The 18,704-nt window shown below is 47.4% G+C and overlaps 1 protein-coding gene across 3 annotated transcripts in view; it reads left to right on the top strand.

Moving 5' to 3' along the window:
* The first annotated feature begins 224 nt into the window (after positions 1–224).
* Positions 225–18,704, top strand: part of PLS3 (plastin 3) — a 49,891-nt gene continuing 31,411 nt past the window's right edge. For 2 of the 3 annotated variants that reach the window (XM_063170690.1, XM_063170686.1), the window contains exon 1: positions 225–282. The gene's annotated coding sequence lies outside the window, so the exon portion shown is untranslated. Of the gene's footprint in view, positions 283–4,439; positions 4,463–18,704 lie in introns of those variants that run through there. The other variant, XM_063170689.1, reaches the window with a different exon arrangement.

Here is an 18,704-nt window from a genome sequence, read left to right as displayed (position 1 = left end):
GGATGCACGCAAGGGGGATGAAGGCAGGGAACGGCGGGGGGCAGACGCGGCAGAGCCGCCCTACGGCGGCAGGACGAGCGCGGGGCGTGCCCTCGGCGGAGCTGAGTGACTCCGCGGCCGCCCACTGGCAGCGCGGGGCCCGTGATGTGCGGCCGGGCGGCCCAATGGGGCCGGGGCGGCGGGGCCGGGGCGCGCCGAGCGCGGGCAGCGGGCGGGGCCGCGGCGGCGGGACGGCTCGGAGCGGCACGGCACGGCGCGGCACGGCACGGCACGGCACGGACGGTGAGTGCTCCGGGGCTGCTCCAGCGCGCCTCCAACTCGGGCAAACTTGCGGCGCTCGCCCCGCCGCTGGACGGGCGCCAGCCCGCGCGGAGCAGCATCCCGCCCGCGGCGGCGGGGAGCGGGGACACCGACCGGCCCCGGCGGCTCCGCGGGGCCCGGCCCTGCTCTGGCTGCCGAGCAGGCGTGTCCCGGGGCTGCCGGGGCTGCCGGGCCGTGGGGCGGGCGCGGAGCCCGGAGCGCTCGGAGCCGCGGGACGCGGGGACGTGTCTGCCGGGCGCGCTGCTGCCGCCGCTCCCTGCTCCCCGCGGCGATGAAAAGGCAGCACTTGTCTGATTCATCCCCATGGAAAAGTTCAGCCCCGGGCTGAGCCGGGGCGGGCCGGCCCGGGGGATGCGCTGGGATGGAGCCCCGGTGCGGCAGACTCGGGCTTTGTGCGAGTTGGTGGGAGCAGAGCCCGGCCGAGGGAAGGGGAGGTGCCGCTTCCCGCTGTGGGCTCCCGCAGAGCGGCGCTGGAAAGGGGTTCGGTTTGTATTGCACTTTTATCTTTTGCGCAGGGTAGTATTCCCAAAGCAGAGAGCGCGAGGAAATGGGAACGACTTCACTTTATTTCACCCCGCTTCAATTAGATGAGAAGTCGTGGGACAGCTGTGTGGGTTTATTTTTATACATCTCTAATTTGTACTGGGAGAGGAAGTGTCACCCTACTCCCCCTAACAATGGCTTCTTGTTGGGAGCCTGGGAAGGGAAAAGGAAGAGCAGGGAATTTTTCAGGACTTAAAGCTTCAAACTTTCCTTTGCTGGGGCACCCTGATGCTGTCTGGAAATAGTGTAATGGGTAACATCAAGTCCCAGTGCTCACAGAGGTAACAGCTCTGCGGGCGTGACTGTGCTCCAGTTGTAAGTTTCTGAGTAGAAACAGTGGTGAAACGTGCATGGGAACCGAGCTCCAGTTAATGCTTCCTTGGGACAGCCTGCATGTGCCTGCTCTGTAAGAGCATCCGTGCCTTCAAGCAGGGCATCCCTTGGACTCGCTGATTTCTTAGGAGAGCTGCTGGTAGAGATCTGAGCAAATGCCATTGAATCAGCCTTTGAGGTTGTTGTTGCTGTTACACAATTCCAGTGGAATGTGAGAGCTGGGCTTCCTGTTTTTGGTCAATCTGTAGAAGCGACTATAAAAGATAATAGATATCTCAAGTAAATTGCTTTTGCATGACAGCTTGGAGCCATTGTTCAGCCAGTAGCACTTGTGACTTCTCCAGTGAGCCTGGTAACCTGAGAAGCAAAACTCCTTAATGCTGGGAGACTCGCTCAGAGTAACTTTAAAGACAACAGCTGGAACCTGGATATAAAGAGGGAATAGTTACCGAGATCAGCATGTGCTAGTGCCGTGCATAATGATGTATAGAAATTCGATCTGTTTTGAAAAGAAATCTTGTGCAAAGAGGAGCTGCTGGTAGTTTGTGAGTGGAGAGCAGTGATTCAGGGGGATTAGTGGACACAAGGCCAGTCCCCTGGGTGCAATATTCTGCAGCTGATTCTGCCCTGGGGGTGTTTGATGGCCTTATGTGGAGTGTGTGCACACACGGAGACTTAAAATTCCAGATCTGTTTGTTTGCTTCTAAATAACTCTTAAAAAAAGAAATTAATAAAATAATTTGTTAAATGAAAACCTTTTCCAAACGTTGCTGTTATCATAGCCTGTTAATCTTGCCAACAGTTTAACAATTTGAGGATGTTGCTTGGTTGTAACCAAGCTCCTTTGAAGGAATTTTCTGCTTGTGAAAGATGAATTACTCATTCTTTGTCTGAGCTAAGAGATCATAATGTGATTAATAAACTCAGTTATTCAGTGCTAGATGTAAAGAATTGTGTTTCATCAGGGTCTTTGTTCTCTTATCAAAGTTAATCTGATTAAGTTTCCCCTCCTGTAAAATACGTAAATATCTCCCCAGGTTAAGAACGTCCCAAACTCCAGAAACCTATTTACCACTTTTGGCTAGATGAGCTTTACGGTGGACAGGGCTCTGGGGACTGGTGACTTCATTAGGTATTTGGATAAAGGCAGAGGAAGCCCTTCCCCTGGGGCTCCCTTGCTGACTCCTCTGCTCCGGGTTTCAATTGTTGCGAGATTAAGATGGTGAGTGAAGGAATTGCAGTCTGGTTAAATGAGCTTGTGCTGAATCCACTCATGCGGGATCTTCTAGTAACTCCAGTAACTCTTTCCTGTGTTTACTTGGCTTTCTAGTGCAGTGACTTAGGTGGCTTTGGAGAAAAGGAAACACAACATTTCTGGCTCTAGGGAAGCAAAGGAGAGCACTGCTCAGTGATTGACTGGAAGGGATGCTGGGGACAGTTAAATCAGTAGCTGTGCTTAAGCAGCTGCTGGTGATCTGAGTGGTCTGTGTGCCTTGTGAGCCACTTTATCTGCACTTTTTGTGTGGTAAAACTGCAAGTGCTCCTCTTGGAGCTCCAGTATGGCAGTTCCATTATTGATAACATATAGCATAGTGCATTGGGAGAAGATAAATACTTTTCTTTTACATGATTGGCAGTGTGTTTAGGGGAGGGTGTGCCCATCATAGATACTGTAACATGCTTCCTTATCTAAGTAGATGATGTGATCAGCAGCTCATTTCACACCTGAGGTTGTCTTGGTGGTGATATTTTAAGTAGTGCTAATTTATTTGGTGACGCGTCCCAACACACAGATAATGTTCTTGGTAATCCTATTTTACACAGCTTTAAATAATAGGTGGTGAAACACAAAGGGGCTGTGTTTTCAGCAGAGCCAAAGACCAAGTTCTGCTTTATATCAGTATGGGATATTTCTTGTTTGTGGTTGGAGTTTGTTTGTTTTTTTAAGCTACAATGTTTTGCATCTCTGTGCTTCATAAAACTGAGAGCTGTGGATTGGAATTCTCTGAGGACATTTGTCCCTTTTTAGATACAGGCCTGATTTTCTTGAATTGCCTGTGGCAGGGAGGTGATGGAAAAGCAGCATCAAGCCTGCCTGCATTATTCCAGCACAGGATTTGTACAGATCCATCTAAGCACAGTCCTGGCTCTCCTGATGGTGCTCGCAAGGGCAGCTCTTGACCTGCCTCGTTGGGGGAGGCAGTTTAACCCTGTGCAGGGACATGGAGGTGCTTCTGATCACAGAGAGTGAAAGGAAGGAGGGAGCTGCCAGCTGCTACAGTGTTGCTGTGCAGTTTGCAGAGGCTTGGACAGGTGGAATTTATCCTGCTGCTACTTGGTTTTTATCTGTGTACCGCCAAGTAGCGCTAAGCAGCAAAAGAAACATGGTTTAAAGTTGGTGTTTTGTTCAGGCTTTGAATATTGCTCTGCTTCCACCTGTATTAGAGCAGTAGTTCAGCATGAAAAAAGCAGATTCTCATTTCTTCAGGCCAGCTGTTTAAACATGTGACTGACAAGCTATCAACCTGCCTGCTGCAATAACAGGTATTAATTTTTAACTTGTCAAATTGGGAATAGCCACAACATTTTATGTTAATATTTATCAAGCAATTGCTGGTGTTTGGATGGTCAGCACTTTTTGGACTAAATACTACTGTGCATTTAGTGATCTGTGTATCTTTTTGGACATTGAGCTCATGACGTAATTAAAATTGCTAATTATATCAAAAAAGCCAAACATGAATCCAGAAACCCCTACCAGCAGATGGGTGAAAGGTGGATATTAAATTTTAAAATTTTACTAAATAGCCTTAATGCATACACAAAGCAAAACATTCCTGAATACCTTTTTTTTTTTTTTTTTTTCCAAGCATGTTGCAAAACTGAGACCAGCTCTTGTAATGAGGGTGATGCAAGGTTGAATTAAACCTTGAATTAATTTGTTGGGTTACTGTAACAAATGTCACAACATCACCTATCCCTGGCCCCCAATCCCCTTGATAGGCATCTGTTGACATTGTTGCACGCACATTCCTGTTGGCACTTGGGAATTGCATGATTGCACAAGCAGCAGTGGTTGTGTTTGTGGTGGGTGATGTCTTGGCAGAGCTCTGCCCTCCACTGCTGGCAGGGGAGGGCATGAAAGGACTGATTACCCTGTGACCATCCCAGAGAGCTGCTCAGACTCCTGTGCAGAATCAGCTGTCCCTGCTTGCACCATTTGCGCTCTTTTCTACCCCAGAGGTGCCTGCTGCTCGTGCTGCTGGTGGGTGAGTAGGTGGGAAGTGTGAAAGCTGAAGGCAGTTGTGTGATGGTCCAACATCTGGGCCCTGGGTGCTGTGGCTGGGAGAGATGATGCTCAGGGAGCAGCCTGGAGGTCCCCAGAGCAGCAGCAGCTCAGCTGACAGGGACTGGGCTGCTGTAATCACTTTTAACTGTGTGATTGCTGGTCAGGAATGAGCCACTGTTGTGTCCCCCTGCTCTGTGCACAGGGGTTGGGGTGTGCCTGTGGGTGTGCTGTCTCTCTGGGATTTATTGAATTAAAAATGGGCATCTCCAGTGTGCAGGGAGTAAGGACAGGTTGGTGGTGTTTGGACACAGCAGCATTATTTCAGATTCAGCCTTAGCAGCTGCCTACTTTGTGCTCTTCAGTGCTGAAGTTGTAGGTGATGGGTCAAGCCTGTCTTGTCCTTGCCAGTGTTTCCTGCCCTGGATATCCTTCCTGCTTCTAGGTCAAGTGTCTCTGAAGGGGAGGCTTGGATAGCACCTTCCCATGTGTTGTGAGATCCACTTGGAGCCCTGCAGAATGTTCTGGGAAAAGTCTTCTGGTTTGTGCAAGTACTTCCCAAGTGCAGGGCTGAAGGTGTAGATTTCCTCTGCTTTACCTGGGTGGCATTGCCAGGCTGTGCCATCAGCATGGGGACAGGGGGTCAGAAATCCTCCTTCATCTCCCTGTGCTGCAGCCCCAGTCCAGCCTATCTCCACGGGCAGATGGCACCCCTGGGGTGGCTGTGCTGTGACATGGGGACATCCTACCCAGGGAGGGTGATGGAGGCTCACCCTTTTAACTGTTGATTGAAGAAATGATTTGTTTGTAGCCAAAAGATGGGACTTATGTGTTTGTGGCTGTAGAGCCCAACTGGGGCAGCAGGAGCTGTGTTTGGGATTTCAGGTGTTTGGTGTGTTCCTGTGAGACCTTGCCAGCCATGTAAAGAACAACTGTACCAGCTAAACAAGCAGATGTGGTGGAGCTGAACACAGAAGTCCCCACCTGATAGGCCTGGAGAATGGGGTGGGAGGAGAAGATGTGCACATCTGTACTCTGCTAGTGCCACACTTTGATTTGGAGGTGACAGAGCTTTTCCTTGGGGTGGGCACATGTGACATCAGTGCTGACCACACTGACATCAGTGCTGGCCAGCAGCTGCCCTGTCTCCAGGACTGTTTGCTTGGCTGCTCTGCAGTTCTGTTCCCATCAGGGGTGTGGACTTCCTTGGGCAGGGTGCTGAGGCGTGGTGGCCAGCCAGTCCACTCAGCTACTGTGGCATCCACTGGCCTGCTGGGAATCTAAGATCTGTTGGCTTTTTTTGGTAATAGATTAGAAATGCCAAGGACGATAATCAGGTCCTGTCTGGCCTGCTTGAAGAATTATATCATGTGTGCTCCTCTAACAGCCAGGGTTTCCTGTCTGGGTGTGTGGGTTCATGCCTGGGCTACTTAAAGCTAGTTTTGCACTGGGTTTGTGAGTGGAATCATGATGAAAAGGGGGCTTCCATGCCCTCAGGAGAGCTGCTATCAGCAGAGATGGAGCTACCCACAGTCATTCCTTCCCTTTTGTTTGTTTTGCCAGCTGATTCCTGTTAGTTTGTCTCTACCTTTCAGCAGCTGGGCCATGAGGGTGACCACAGCATCCTTGGCCAGTGGGCTGCTTGCCTTCGGTCCCATCCTTGTGTCCCCTGTGCTGCTGGGCAATGTGCACATCCCTGGGGGCAAACTGATTCTTCCTGCAGCATCCAGGCTGTCCCCATGTGCTGTGGTGGCCTGTGCACCAGTAACATTTGGGAGTTAGTATGGAGGAAATAAAATAATGATTGATTTGACATGTGTCTGAGGATGTGGGGAGCAGGATCACTGTCTGAAATGGTGAGCTCTGGTTAGGGCTGCTGCAGATTGCCCATGTCAATCCATATGGGCCATATGCTTCTAACCAGTCTCCTTGTCTCATTTCCTTCTCTGAAATGCTTACAGCTGTTTTTCCTGCCGCTTCAGTAGGTTTTTTGTTCCTGTAAAAAGAGTGACAGCTCACAGATGCTGCTGGGAGTCCCCACTGAATAGCTGGGAAGAGAGAATATTACTGTGATCTTCAAGAGAAGATAAAGTGTAGTGTCCCTGCAGGAGGCCTAATTACTGGTGTTTTAAGTAAGCTTTTTTGTTTTTTCTTTTTAAATTTGACAATAGACTTAACTGTCTCATTCACTGTTTCCTCATCACATACTGACCTTAGTGCTGTCCGTGAGAGAGGAGGGAGTTGATGAGGTTCCTTATGTGTAGAACAAGGAAGGATGAAGGGAAGTTGTCCATAATCATGTGTTGAGGTGTTCAACATCCAGTTTTGCCGCTATGCTTATAATGTTGGGGGTTAAACTTCACAATGTTGCTTAGATGTTGGCTTTTTTCCTAAAGAAGTCTGTGACCAAAGTGATGGAAGCAGTGCTTGAGGTTCATCATTGTTGGTCCTCCACTTATCCCTGTGTTCATCTCTTTGTCCTGCCCTTCCTGCAGGGGGAATTCTGCCAATAATTCTGCCAAGAGAATTAATTGCAGACTTTTGTGCTTGGGTTAATGATCCAGGCCTGGCCAGGTGAAGAGATGCTGATGCCTGTGCAAGAGTTTCACAGTTTATGGCTGGGTGCTAAAGGGGCACCTGAAGACAGTGAGAGAGGCTGTCTGTATCTGCTTTTAGACAAATGACCTGTGCACTGCAAGGAGTGTGGGGCTGATGTGGCAAAGTACATGGCTGTGTTGAATTGGCTTGAATGCCAAACTAAGACAGGGTCTGTAGCAAATAAAACCTAGTGGGATGTTATATCTGAAGTTTAGGTGCTGAGAGTACAAAAAATCTCTGCTTTTAGTGGGTTGGTTGCCTGGTGGCCAGAAGCCCTAAATAAGCAAAACTTGCCAGATTCCAATCCTCTGCTTTGCCTTTTTTGCAGTCCCCACTGCGCAGAACAGTGAGGTGTCCCAGCAGCTGCTGTCCTGGTGTCTGAGATAGGAAACCCTGTATGGGATCCTGTGGGATGTCTGTGGCTGGTGATTGTTTTCCTGCCTTGTCTTCCCAAGGGTCTCAGTGCTGTGCAAGGAGCTATGGATTGGCTTTTCCTCCTGTAAAAAATATACTGGGGCTGTACTCTCCTCAGCCCTTGTTATAAACTGCTGTGGGAAATGGAAAATAGAGTAATTCTGATTTGTGTTCTTTTAGAGCCTTGTTCTTTAGACCAAAATGCACAGGATAAGTCTAGCCCTTCCCTCTATTCACTTTTCATAGCCTCCTTTGTTTTTAATTTATATATCTTTTTATTCTAAATTCCTCCCATCCCCAAAATAGAACAGACATCAGCCTGCAAGCAAAGATTGCCAGGCACTGGTCTTGTGGATTATAGTGGCTTTTTGGCCTGGTTGGAGACTGAGCCCCACCCTACGTAGGCTTGGATTAAAAATAGTCTTCCTTTTCATCAGTCTGTACACAACACATTTATGTCTTGGTTTCTGGGGTATTGGCAGCCACAGGAAGCCCTTCAGCTATAAAATACCTCGGAAAATCTGTTTGCTGCTAATTAATGCAGAAATGCTAAGGTGACCAGTGTTGGAAAGGTGTAGAGCCAGATGTCTCACTGCCAGCCATGTAGTTATCATACGTGTTGATCAGAGTTTAGCTGTGCTTCTTGAAGGACCTGAAACAATTGAAAACTCTTGCCCACAGCCTATGCATTAGTCTACCCCTTCAGGAATGTCTCAGCTCAGGTGCTGCAGGGATGTCCAGTGGCCAGGACACTGCCCACAGCCTCCAGCTCAGTCCTGTCTGCCCAGACCTGAGCTGCACACGCCTCCCTCTTTGTATAAAAAAGAAAAAGCGTTGAGGGCAAGAGGCTGAGCAGTATCTGGTGTGGTGATCTCATTCCCCACTGCCTCTTGGCAAAGCCAGGCCTCAAACCCAAGCTTAGGCAGGTCTGGGTGCTTGGCCATGGCACACCAGAGGGAAGATCTGAGCATCTCCTTGCCCTGGGCATCTGTCCTCTGCCTCATGAACCTCGAGTGTTGACTCCTTGTGTTCCACGTGTTTCCCACTGTCCTTGGCCATGCCTGGTGGGCAGTGAGTGCTTTTGCAAGGTGCCAGGCGATGCTGCTGGCAGGCCCAGGGCTGCTCCGTGGGGAAAGGCAGGATGCAGCTGAGCCGGGATCTGGAAGCAGGCAGTGCTGCCTGGCAATTCCCGCAGCTCAGACCCAGCTTTATGGCTGTTTAGGGCAGGGCTGGGAATAAATGAGCAGGGGAGGGATGGGAGGAGGGCAGGGAGGCTCTGCCCAGTGCCTGCTCCATGGCTGTTAACACTGGTGTGCTCTGTGTGCCGGCTTTACGTGACCTTGGTGATCAAAGGTCTCTCTGTAATCAGAGAAAATGCTGCCTTCTCTTCAGTTTTTGTAGACTCTGCCTTGGCCTGTTCTGTTTCTGGTAATTCCACTCTAGAGTAGACTGTAAAAAAACTTAAAAATGTGAAATATTGTATTGTCTCATAAAATCTTTGTAAACAGTTGTGAAACTGTCTGTGGAAGGACACTAGAAGGATTTTATTTCTCCCAAAGCCTAGGGATGAGCTTTCAGCCTTTGTCTAGCTCAGTTACGTGCCTTTTACTTTGAGAGTCAAGGGGCTATTTATTTGTATCTCAAATTTTTAAAGTGAAAAAACTGACTCCTACAGTTAGGTCTTTACTGCAGATTTTTTTTCTTTTTTTTCTTGCTAGAGGAAACCAAATTTTTTTCCTGAAAATATGCTGGCCAGGCTTTAAAAAAAAATTGTATAAATACAGGAACTTACACAAGGCAAAAGTGAGTTGCTGCCCACTGCAGGGTCAGGTCAAGACAAGGAAAAACCTGCAAAACACCAACTTGGGGAAAAGCATAAAGAAGATCTGATTATCTGATAGATGAGACAGGCTGAGTAACATCAGAAATGCTGCTGGCTTCTATCAGTGTTTGCCATACCAGCTGCAGAATGGGGCTGTGGCTCAGATGCTGTGGGTAATCCTGCCCCTGGCCTATGTCCTGTTAGTTTTGTGCTTCTGCTGGAGTTTTGTGTGCTAGAGCTGCTTCTCTTGTGCCCAAATGATGGGGAGACTGTCTTGATAGGGGGAAAACAGAAATAATTGATTGCAGAGGTCTGGGGACATCCTCTTGGATTGCTCCTGAAATTGTTGTCTTTTTGAGGTGGTGGGAAAGGAAGCTATAGAAAAATCCCCTTTGTTTTATCTTTTTTCCCCTGATAGTTGACATATGAAAAGCATTTCTATACTTGAAAGCAAATAGGAAGGCATGTGATTCTGCATTTTATCTGTGTGGATTATTTTTTCCAGTATATTAGTGATTAAATGAGGGGCTCTCCAGAGCTGAACACACAAGATGTTTGAAATTCAGATTGAAGACCTTGGATAAAAGAAGCTTGTATCCTGTCTGGGTTAGATGGAAGGTGATGTGCAGTGGGTGGTTCCTGAAATGAATTTTCACAGTCACCTGTGTGCCGTTTCAATGTTCTTCCTTGCCTATTGTGTTATCTGAAAACTATAGCTGAAATCCTTTTTTCTATGTGCTCATTCCCTCAAAGTTCCCTTTTTTTATCAGATTTGGGGTTTTTTGATGCTTGTATGGATCTGTGCCTCGGTGAAGCTGCTGGTGCATGTGGTGCTGTCCCAGCCCTGGCAGCACAAGCCCAGGCACCAGGACCTCTGCTCCATGGATTCTGCTCAAAATAACAGGGAAGGGGAGGTGCTGATCTGCCTCTTCCCCTCCCTTCTGCACTACAAGGTAGAAAATGTCTTGCTCTACTTTCACAAGCAGTAGGACTGAACTTGTTGCCTTTGACTCTGCCCTGCTGGGAAGGTCAGGAGCTGGAGGAGGTCCTGTGGGTTTCACAGTCTCTGTTTTCATGGAAGATCTTGGTGCAGGTGAAACTGCTGGGCAAGCACCAAAGCTCTCAGTCTGTCCAGTGCAGCACCAACCAAGTGGAAACTTGAATTCAAGCTACCCATCCCTGTAATTGGCATTCATATTTTGTGAAGCAGTGCTTCAGCTGGGTCTGAAAGATCATCAATCCTGGCTCCTTGTTTGTGCTGCCATTGCAACCTTGTGCTCCTTCCTGCTAATCAGCCAGGAGGGGTTTGTGGAGTTTTGTTTGGGTTTGGAACAGGGCTGTGGTTTTGAGATTCCAGGATGCTGAGTCTTGTCCCAGGGACTGGCTTGGATGCTCTCCTGCCTTGGAGCCTTAGTGAGCAGGCTGATATTGCAGCCCATCCCTGTTTTCCTTGGGCTGAACCAGTGTTTGCCTTCTGTTATAACTGTTGAGCAGCTGCAGTGCTGTGGTGATATATACACATCTATATTGTGCTATAAATCCTGTAGTTAAACATTTCCTTGACCCAGCACACAACAAGGTGCTTGTCTCCAGCTGGTTACAGAAATAAAGGAAGTGAGTTCTAAAACAATATTGCAATTAAGCTGTTTTTTCCTGAATTTTGCACAAAACGTTTTGCCTCCAGGAATGGATTGTGAGGAGTTTTATTTTAGGGAATACGTAGGGTGTTGTGGGTGTGTATAAAGTTACCCTGTTGTGATTGGTGTTGGGCAGGCATTCAGGGAGAAAGTTGGCCCTTGCTTTTAAGAACTGTTTCTAAGATAGCAACGTTCTGAAGGTCAGTAGAGAACAAATGGAAATACATTTACAAAAACATTCATGTTTCTCAGTGCTCCTGGTAATAACAAGCAAGTTTCTGAATCCTCTCTTAGGCAAAATTCACCTTTTCATACAGAGGGAGGGGAAACCAGGCCTTCTGAAGACTGAAAATACTTTGAATAAGAAGCCTTAATGTCTGACCTAAACTTTAGCCTGTTCCTTTCTGCACTGTTTTTGGCTGAGACTGGGACTAAGCTTTCCTTGGGGACATGGATGGGAGGTTCCTGTGCAATCCTGCTCCTGCCCTTCTTTTGCCCACCCCTTTGCAATGTTCTCGTTGATCTGATTTCCAGCTGGGCTCTTGCCACTGCATTATATAAACCAAATGCTCAAGCAAAGGCAGCATAGTCAGACTTCTTGCTGAAAACTTGAAAAATTGACATTGCTTCTGCCCGGCTGAGAAGCTCCCAGAAGTTGCTGTAGCTGTGCTGGATGGATGGTAATGGCAGTGTCCAGCCTACATTAGTTAGATCCATCACTAATGGCAACAACTTTTATTCCTTCCTTCCCTTTCTCTAAGTAGTATAACTTTTTCAGGGTTATATAGGGTGGTTTTAGTTGATCCCTTTGCTCCCTGTGTTCTGAAGGTCTGTATAAAAAGAGTTTTGAAAGGCATGAAATGGAGTAAGATTCTGCCCTGCACAGTCCTTGAAACTCTGTTATGCAAGAGCCTTTACAACCAGGACCAGTCAATGATTCACTTCAGCAATTAAAGCTCTGTGCATGGGTCTGATATCACCCTGGCACAAAGCAAGGCATTGCACTTTCTTTGGTGCATTGCCCTTTCACGTGTAACACTCACAGCTGATCTTCTTGCTCAGCATTTGGACCTCTCTGGTGTGATCCACGTTGAACCTTGTGGTGGTGTCATTGCTCCCAGCCATACATCTGCCTCTTCTGCCTAAGCTCCAAATTTCCTTCATGCCTTCTACCAAATACCATGCCTTGTTTGGCTTTATTTAGGATCTATAGATGTCTGGTTTTTGCTTTTGTTTTGCTAACTTCTAGGATGAAAGTTTCTTTAATACTAATACTAAAATATTTTAATACTAAGCATTAAATGTTTCATACTAAGCATTAAAGTCAACAGCAACAACAGACTAGAGAATAGAAGAAATCTGCTGTCAAAGCAAAGACTGGCTTCACAGCACAGAGATCAGTCTGCTACTAGTAGCTGTTTTTTATGATCTGGAAAATGGGAGATGGCTTCCTAATTAGCAGTGTAATGAGCTGTGTGGTGAAGATTGTGCTCTAGGGGCCTGAAGCTATGGGTGACAATTTACAGTGCGTGTGTGAGCGGTAATCCAGCTCTACCCCACCTTTCTACATATTTGAAAAGAGTGCAGTAGTTGTGGGAGCCCCTGGAGTTACCCTGTTCAGTGGGTCCATCCTACAGGAGACTTTCTGTGGGGGTCTGAGATAAAAAGAGCAGCTGGAGGGAAGCCAACAAGTGCATGAGCTAAATACCAAAAAAAGCTTCAATGCCCCTTGAGATGAGAGTTTGGACTAGTTCAACACAGATGAATTTGTACGATATGATGAGCCAGTGCTCCTGGCAGGGTGATGTCCTGATGAGATACAATCCCTCCCTGGAGATCCTGCCTGCCTGGGCTGGGTGTGTGTGCTGCTGCCCAGGCTGGGCAGTGCCTGGAACCTCTCTGACAGTGGGAGCTCACCTGCAGATGTTGATGGGTTGTGTGGGACTGAGGAGCCACCCAGTGGCAATCTCCCACAGCCTCCCACTGGCCAGGAGTGGTGCAGCAAACTGGTCTGTGCAGTGGCCAGCAGTTGGCCAAATGTCCATTTGGTGGCCAGAGCTGGCTGTGACTGCAGAGGTGAAATCTTTTCTTGCATAAAGGTGGAAGGTATTAAGCACTTCCGACCTCTGGTTCTGCATAATTGCCAGCCTTGCTACAGCCCATGGATCTATGTTTCAAACCACATCTTTTTAACTGTTGTGGTTTTATTTTGAAGATTACACCTATTTTATTAGTAATCTAATAGGGTGCTCCTATAGGCAAGTCCCTGTTGGTGTTTGGCTTTAGAGAGAGCTTGTTTCCAGTTGACTTTTTTTTAAGATGAAATGAGGTGTAGTGCTTGGCTTTGGTAGCAGCATTTATGTTTTAGTATTTAGAAAGTTAATCTTCTCAGGGGCAAAATCTGGCTTAAGTAGCTGGAAACTTTGCAAAGATGTTGCTCCTGCTCAGGCTGCAGAGTATTTATTGTTGATAGAAAGTTAAAAGGCCTGTGACAGACTTGTATGAAAATATGAACCTCTTCTAAACAAATCTGTACTCCTGTAATTTGCATTGTGCCACCATTTGCATTAGGATTGGTTTTTTGGTGCTTCTTAAGGCTTTCTTTAGTGTGTGTTAAAAGACCTTAGTTCAAAGAACTACATTCCTATTAAATGGCAGCTTTCCCATATTAATACATTCCGTGAGGATGCAGTCCACATGAATGCTGTATACATCTCAATTGTAGATGTGTCTAAATTGAATGTTGCTAAAAATGGATCCAAATGGTTTTCCTCTTCAGAAATATTCTGTAAACAGTCACTTGTGTTCTGCAGTAGTGCAGCTCTAGTGTAAAATTCTATTTCCTTGAGTAGTGACCGAGGGTGGATAGTTATCTAGAGCACGTTCTCCTGGAGAGCAGAGGATTGCCTAAGTCATGTCAAGGACAGACTTGGGTGATGGGCAGAGCTGGCAGCTGAGATGAAAGATGAAAAAGTAAATTTGTGTCTCCAAGACCCTCCAACCAGAGGCAGTGCCACTCTTTCTCCAGTGGCCTGGTCTGTGGGTGCCTGAGCTGGCTCTAACTGGGATGCTGTGCTAACAGAGGGCCCTCTGCCCACTGCCTCATCTTCCTTGTGCTGGTGTCCACAGCCAGCCAGGGTGGGAAGACTGAAATGCTGAGGAGAAGGAAAGGGACAGGATGGCCTTTGGTTGATGTCAGCCCTGCCTGGGTGCAGTTTTAGTGTGCCAGGGCAGTTTCTCTTCCCATGCCTCAGTAACAGCCATTAGCCATTCATCTGATGCTGCTGTAATCACCCAAAGTGCTTTCTTTGTGATTGTTGCAAGGTGCCCTTTGTGATTGGTTAGGTGGAGATGCAAAACTGGCCTAAAAATATTCTCTGCTCCAAGTTCCTTCTGGTGGCTTGTCATTTGGCTCATAGATGTAGCAGGCAGGATGGGAAAGTGCCTCAGAACTGGTGATGCTCTGCTCAGGCCTGCAGGACTGGCTGGAGAGATCCCAAAGGCACTGCAGACTCCTGCAGTGGTTTCAGTGCTGGCTTCTGCCCTGGGAATGCAGCTCATCTGGCAACTGCTTTTCCAGTGGGTGTGCAGAAGGGGTTTCCAGGTAATCTCTTAATTTCTTTCTCCCTTTACAAAAAACTTATTCACTGCCAGACTCCCCATGGCCCGTGATCTCCAGAGAATAACTTGTTCACTTTTTTTCCACTTCTTCCCTCTCCACACCCACCTTTTTTGTATTTTGTATTTAATAAAGTGGGTGACTCAGTACTAAATATAAAGCCTCCTGCTTCCGGCATCATCTGCCTGGGGCTCATTTCCTGGAGCTGACATCAGTTGAAGCTCCCGATTTCCTTATGAAATAGCAGGACATGAAATGTCCTTTGCACGGTGATCTGGGCATCCTTGTGGACTTCTGTGGTGGCTGCTTGGCTCCCTGATCTAAGCTGTGAATAATTAGCTGGTTAATTGCTAAGCTGAGCACTGGTGGAGCACAGGGTAAATGGGGCAAGTCCTCAGACCTGTTTTGCACTGCAAAATTGTACTCAAGTTTGCGGGCGATTTTTAAAATAAAGACCAACTTTCAGTCCCTCCTGCATATGCAAGGTTTTTATTAAATAAGCATGAGCCTGACTAATGTCTTGCTTTCTTCCAGATGACAGGCTCGCTGACAGAGCAGCTCAGGAAGCTTTTAAGGGGGAAAGCTAGCAAATATGGACCTGTTTTTTCTTACTAATAAACTGAGGAATTAGGGTCAAATGCTTGCTCCTCAGTTGTCATATCTTTCTTTCCATAGCCGTTTACATTGATGGGATATACATTGCCATTGGTTGGCACTGAGGGAGAAAGCAAAAAGTGCATAAACCCTCAATTTGTGTCAAAAAGCACAGGTGAGAGTCTTTCTATCTGTCCATAATTTCATTAAAATCCTTACATTTAAAAGAGATTGTGGACAGAACTGGAGGAGGGGAACATGTTGTGCATGGTAAATGGTCACTGATGTCAGTCCAAAACAGGCTGGTGGGGGGCCCCTCAGCTTTGCTGTCTAAAGCCCTGGCTCACAGAGCATGGTGTGTTTTCTCTGGTGAAGCAGGCTATTTAAGTTAACTGGTTTTCTCTTTCAGTTAGGTACTCTTTTGAACTTCTCCCCCTTCTCTCTCTCTCTCTCTCTCTCTCTTTCTCTCTCTCTCTCTCTCTCTCCCTCTCTCTCCTTAATTTTTAAATTTTTTTTGAAAGGAGAGGGGATGTTCCTGAAAATCCTTGATTTGCAGCACCAGCCCAGGCAGAGGCAGGAGACTGAGCCACCTTTGCAGCTCCTTGAAGGCTTGCCAAGGTTTGCTGCTGCTCTGTTGGCTCTGGGATCTCCTGAGGCTGCTGTGGCCCTCTGCCCATGGAGATTTCTAGCATGGGGATGCTGAAGTGCTTCAGCATGTCTTATACTCCCAAGTTGACAGTGAAGCTGGCTGTGTCCTGCTAAATAGATATTTTAGGCAGAAGCTAGAAGTGCCAGCAGTTAAACCCATCCCAAAAATCACTGGGACAGATGTGGCATGCCCAGGAATTTGTTCGTCACCGTGGATGTCATCACCAGTTATGTTGAACAGCTTCCAACATCAGCATGGTGTGTCTTCGTGTTAGTGAGAAAAACAGCACTTCTGGAGTGGCAGAAGAACTTGGAGTCCAGAAGCAGATGGTTGTCCTCTTCTGGACCCACTGGGGAGAGCAGTGGGGCTGCACAGCCCACTGTAGCCAAAAGGCAGTACACTGGATGAGCTCCTTTCCTCCCCCAGAACTTCACCAAAGGGTCTGAGCTCCCTCCCTTCCCCAGAACTTCAGCACAGGGTCTGTTCTCGAGGGTTTGTGGTGAAAGATGACTCCTGAATTTACCCTTTCTGCTCCCCTGTCACCTGGCAGGCAGCAGCTGCCACTCCCACAGCCATCACTGAGTACCTTCTGGAGGGCAAATACGTATTAGTGGCCTCCCAGTGAAACTTGGCAGCTGGAACTCTGGAGGAGATGTATCCCCTTGTGCAATGATGTGCTGGGGGAATCCTGCCAGTGCTGGAAGTTCTCTCTGTGCATAAACCTACATCACAATGTTCCATGCAGGGGAGTGGATGTGTCACCTGAGCACCTCAAGCACCTTCTTCTTCCCTAAAAGGCTCTTTTTTAAAGCAGGAAGAAGAGGAAAATACACTGCTATACTGGCTCTACCAAAAAAAAAATTCCTATTTTGGAAGAGTGTGGGGAGTGGTGTGAGACCAGGCGTGTGAGGAAGTCTGCTGGGAGTGGAGTGCCCGAGGAACTGAGCGTTCGCTGCCTGCCACGCCACACCCGGGTGTGCTGAGTCTCGGGACATGACGTGGGGATGAGTGGTGCTGGCACCACCGAGCTGCTATTTTAGGTTTGACTGTAATTGCAGGTTGGACCGCCAGGACTGGATTTGGAGTATTCACAGATCAGAGGGCTCTTAAAGCTCTGGAAAAACTGGCTATCTCTGGTCCTTTGCAAATGTGGGAGATGGGGATTTCACGTGCGCTGTGCGTGAATTGAACTCCTTGTGGTGGAGCCACTGGGGACCTGTGCTGGCTGGTGATGGGGCAGGGATGTCCTCTCCCTCTCAGTCAGAGGGAATGATTATACCTGATAGCTTGTAGGATGCTTTCCACTTACCTGAAGAAAGAAGAGTGGGTAAGCAGAGGTGTGAAGAACCACGGGCTGGTGGCTTTTAGGCATTTTCCTCTGCAGTGCCAGTCTGCCACCTGCACACCTGCAGGTGCTGCCCTGCTGTTCCAGCAACACAGGTGACAGACACTGAGCAGACATTGCTTGTGCAATGGCTCTGCCACTGACAGAAAGTCACAGCCTGGCTTGGGAGCTGGGCTCTGGTGTGCTCTCCCCCAGAGCTGTCAAGCCCCAAAGCCTCACTAACCCCTGCAGGATGGATTTGTGCTGTGCAATGTAGGATGGAAAGTGGAGATGCTAAACTTCACGAGATGAGTTTTTTCACTTTTGTTGCATGATTGCCCCTAGACTTCAGAGGCTGGATGCAGTCCCTGGTTTTGGTCAGAGCAGCCAGCTGGGCTCTCTGCACCCAGATGTGCTGTGATGCTGAAGCTGGCTGCTGGTGCAAATCAGCAGAGCTGAAATTACTCTTCCCTAAACCCTGCCTAATGTGCACTCAGCCTGGTCTTCGTGGACTGCAGAAGTGTTTTTCCAACCAACTTCTTTCTTTTTAAGTTACAGCTGCAGTTCTGGGCATAAAACCCTCTATTTTTGTTTCCGTGATGTTTACCATCCTGAGGAAGCTGGCAGGCTGTGGGTTTGGGGTTAGGTTTTTTGTTTTGTTTTGTTTTTTGGGGTGTGTTTTATACCTCCTTTGAAACTTTACAGCTGGAAGCTAAATTTTCAGGTGGTACCCAAGAAATGGTACCAGGCAGTGACTCACTTTCCTGGCTGATGTAATTTTTAAAGAGAAACAACAAAAAAACCACCCAATGACCATAATTTTTAGAACAGTCAGGAGTTCTTCAGATTTTTTACTAATTCAAATATTGTGTTTATTAGTAAATGACATATTTTCCTTTTAGCTATGGAAATGCTCAAACATTATGGACTTAACAGGAGCAGAAATCTCTGAAATATATGATTATAGTTTGGAAAGCCAACTTAACCTTTCTGGTGATTGATTCTGCTCCTGTTCATTGCATCAGCAGCACACAGTACATGATGTTTCTGTTGCTTGTGTCTTCCTGGCTCGCAGCAGATGTCTGTTCCTGTTTCATCTAGAGCAGACAAGGATTAATTGCTGAGGTAATGCAATATATTACAGTATGGGCCAGCTCTGAACTCTGTATTTCATTTAATCTAATCTATTCAGACAATTTTTAATTTTTTTGTTAGTTTTTGTTTTTGAGGAACTGTGAGGTGAGCTAGCAGGCAGCATCCTCCTTCAGTGCAGATTAAGGCCAGATAGGTCTGGATCCTGAGTATTCTGTGAGCTTCTGGCTGTTTCAAAGGCATCCATAAAATAAGTACATAAAGCCAAATACAAGCTCTGCGTTGCTGTTTGGACACGCTGAGAACGAGCAAATCAAAATCCATTTGTTCTAAAGACTAAAGAGTGGAAGATGGATTTTTTGTTCCGTTTTTTTTTGGGGGGGAGTTTGTGTTTTGTTTCTTAATAATTAAAAAAAATAGTTTGCTTACTTACATAAAGCCAAATACAAGCTCTGTGTTGCTGTTTGACTGG

The sequence above is a fragment of the Melospiza melodia genome, chromosome 16, assembly GCF_035770615.1.
Source record: "Melospiza melodia melodia isolate bMelMel2 chromosome 16, bMelMel2.pri, whole genome shotgun sequence".
NCBI lineage: Eukaryota > Metazoa > Chordata > Aves > Passeriformes > Passerellidae > Melospiza > Melospiza melodia.
This window is presented reverse-complemented; position numbering and strand designations above follow the sequence as displayed.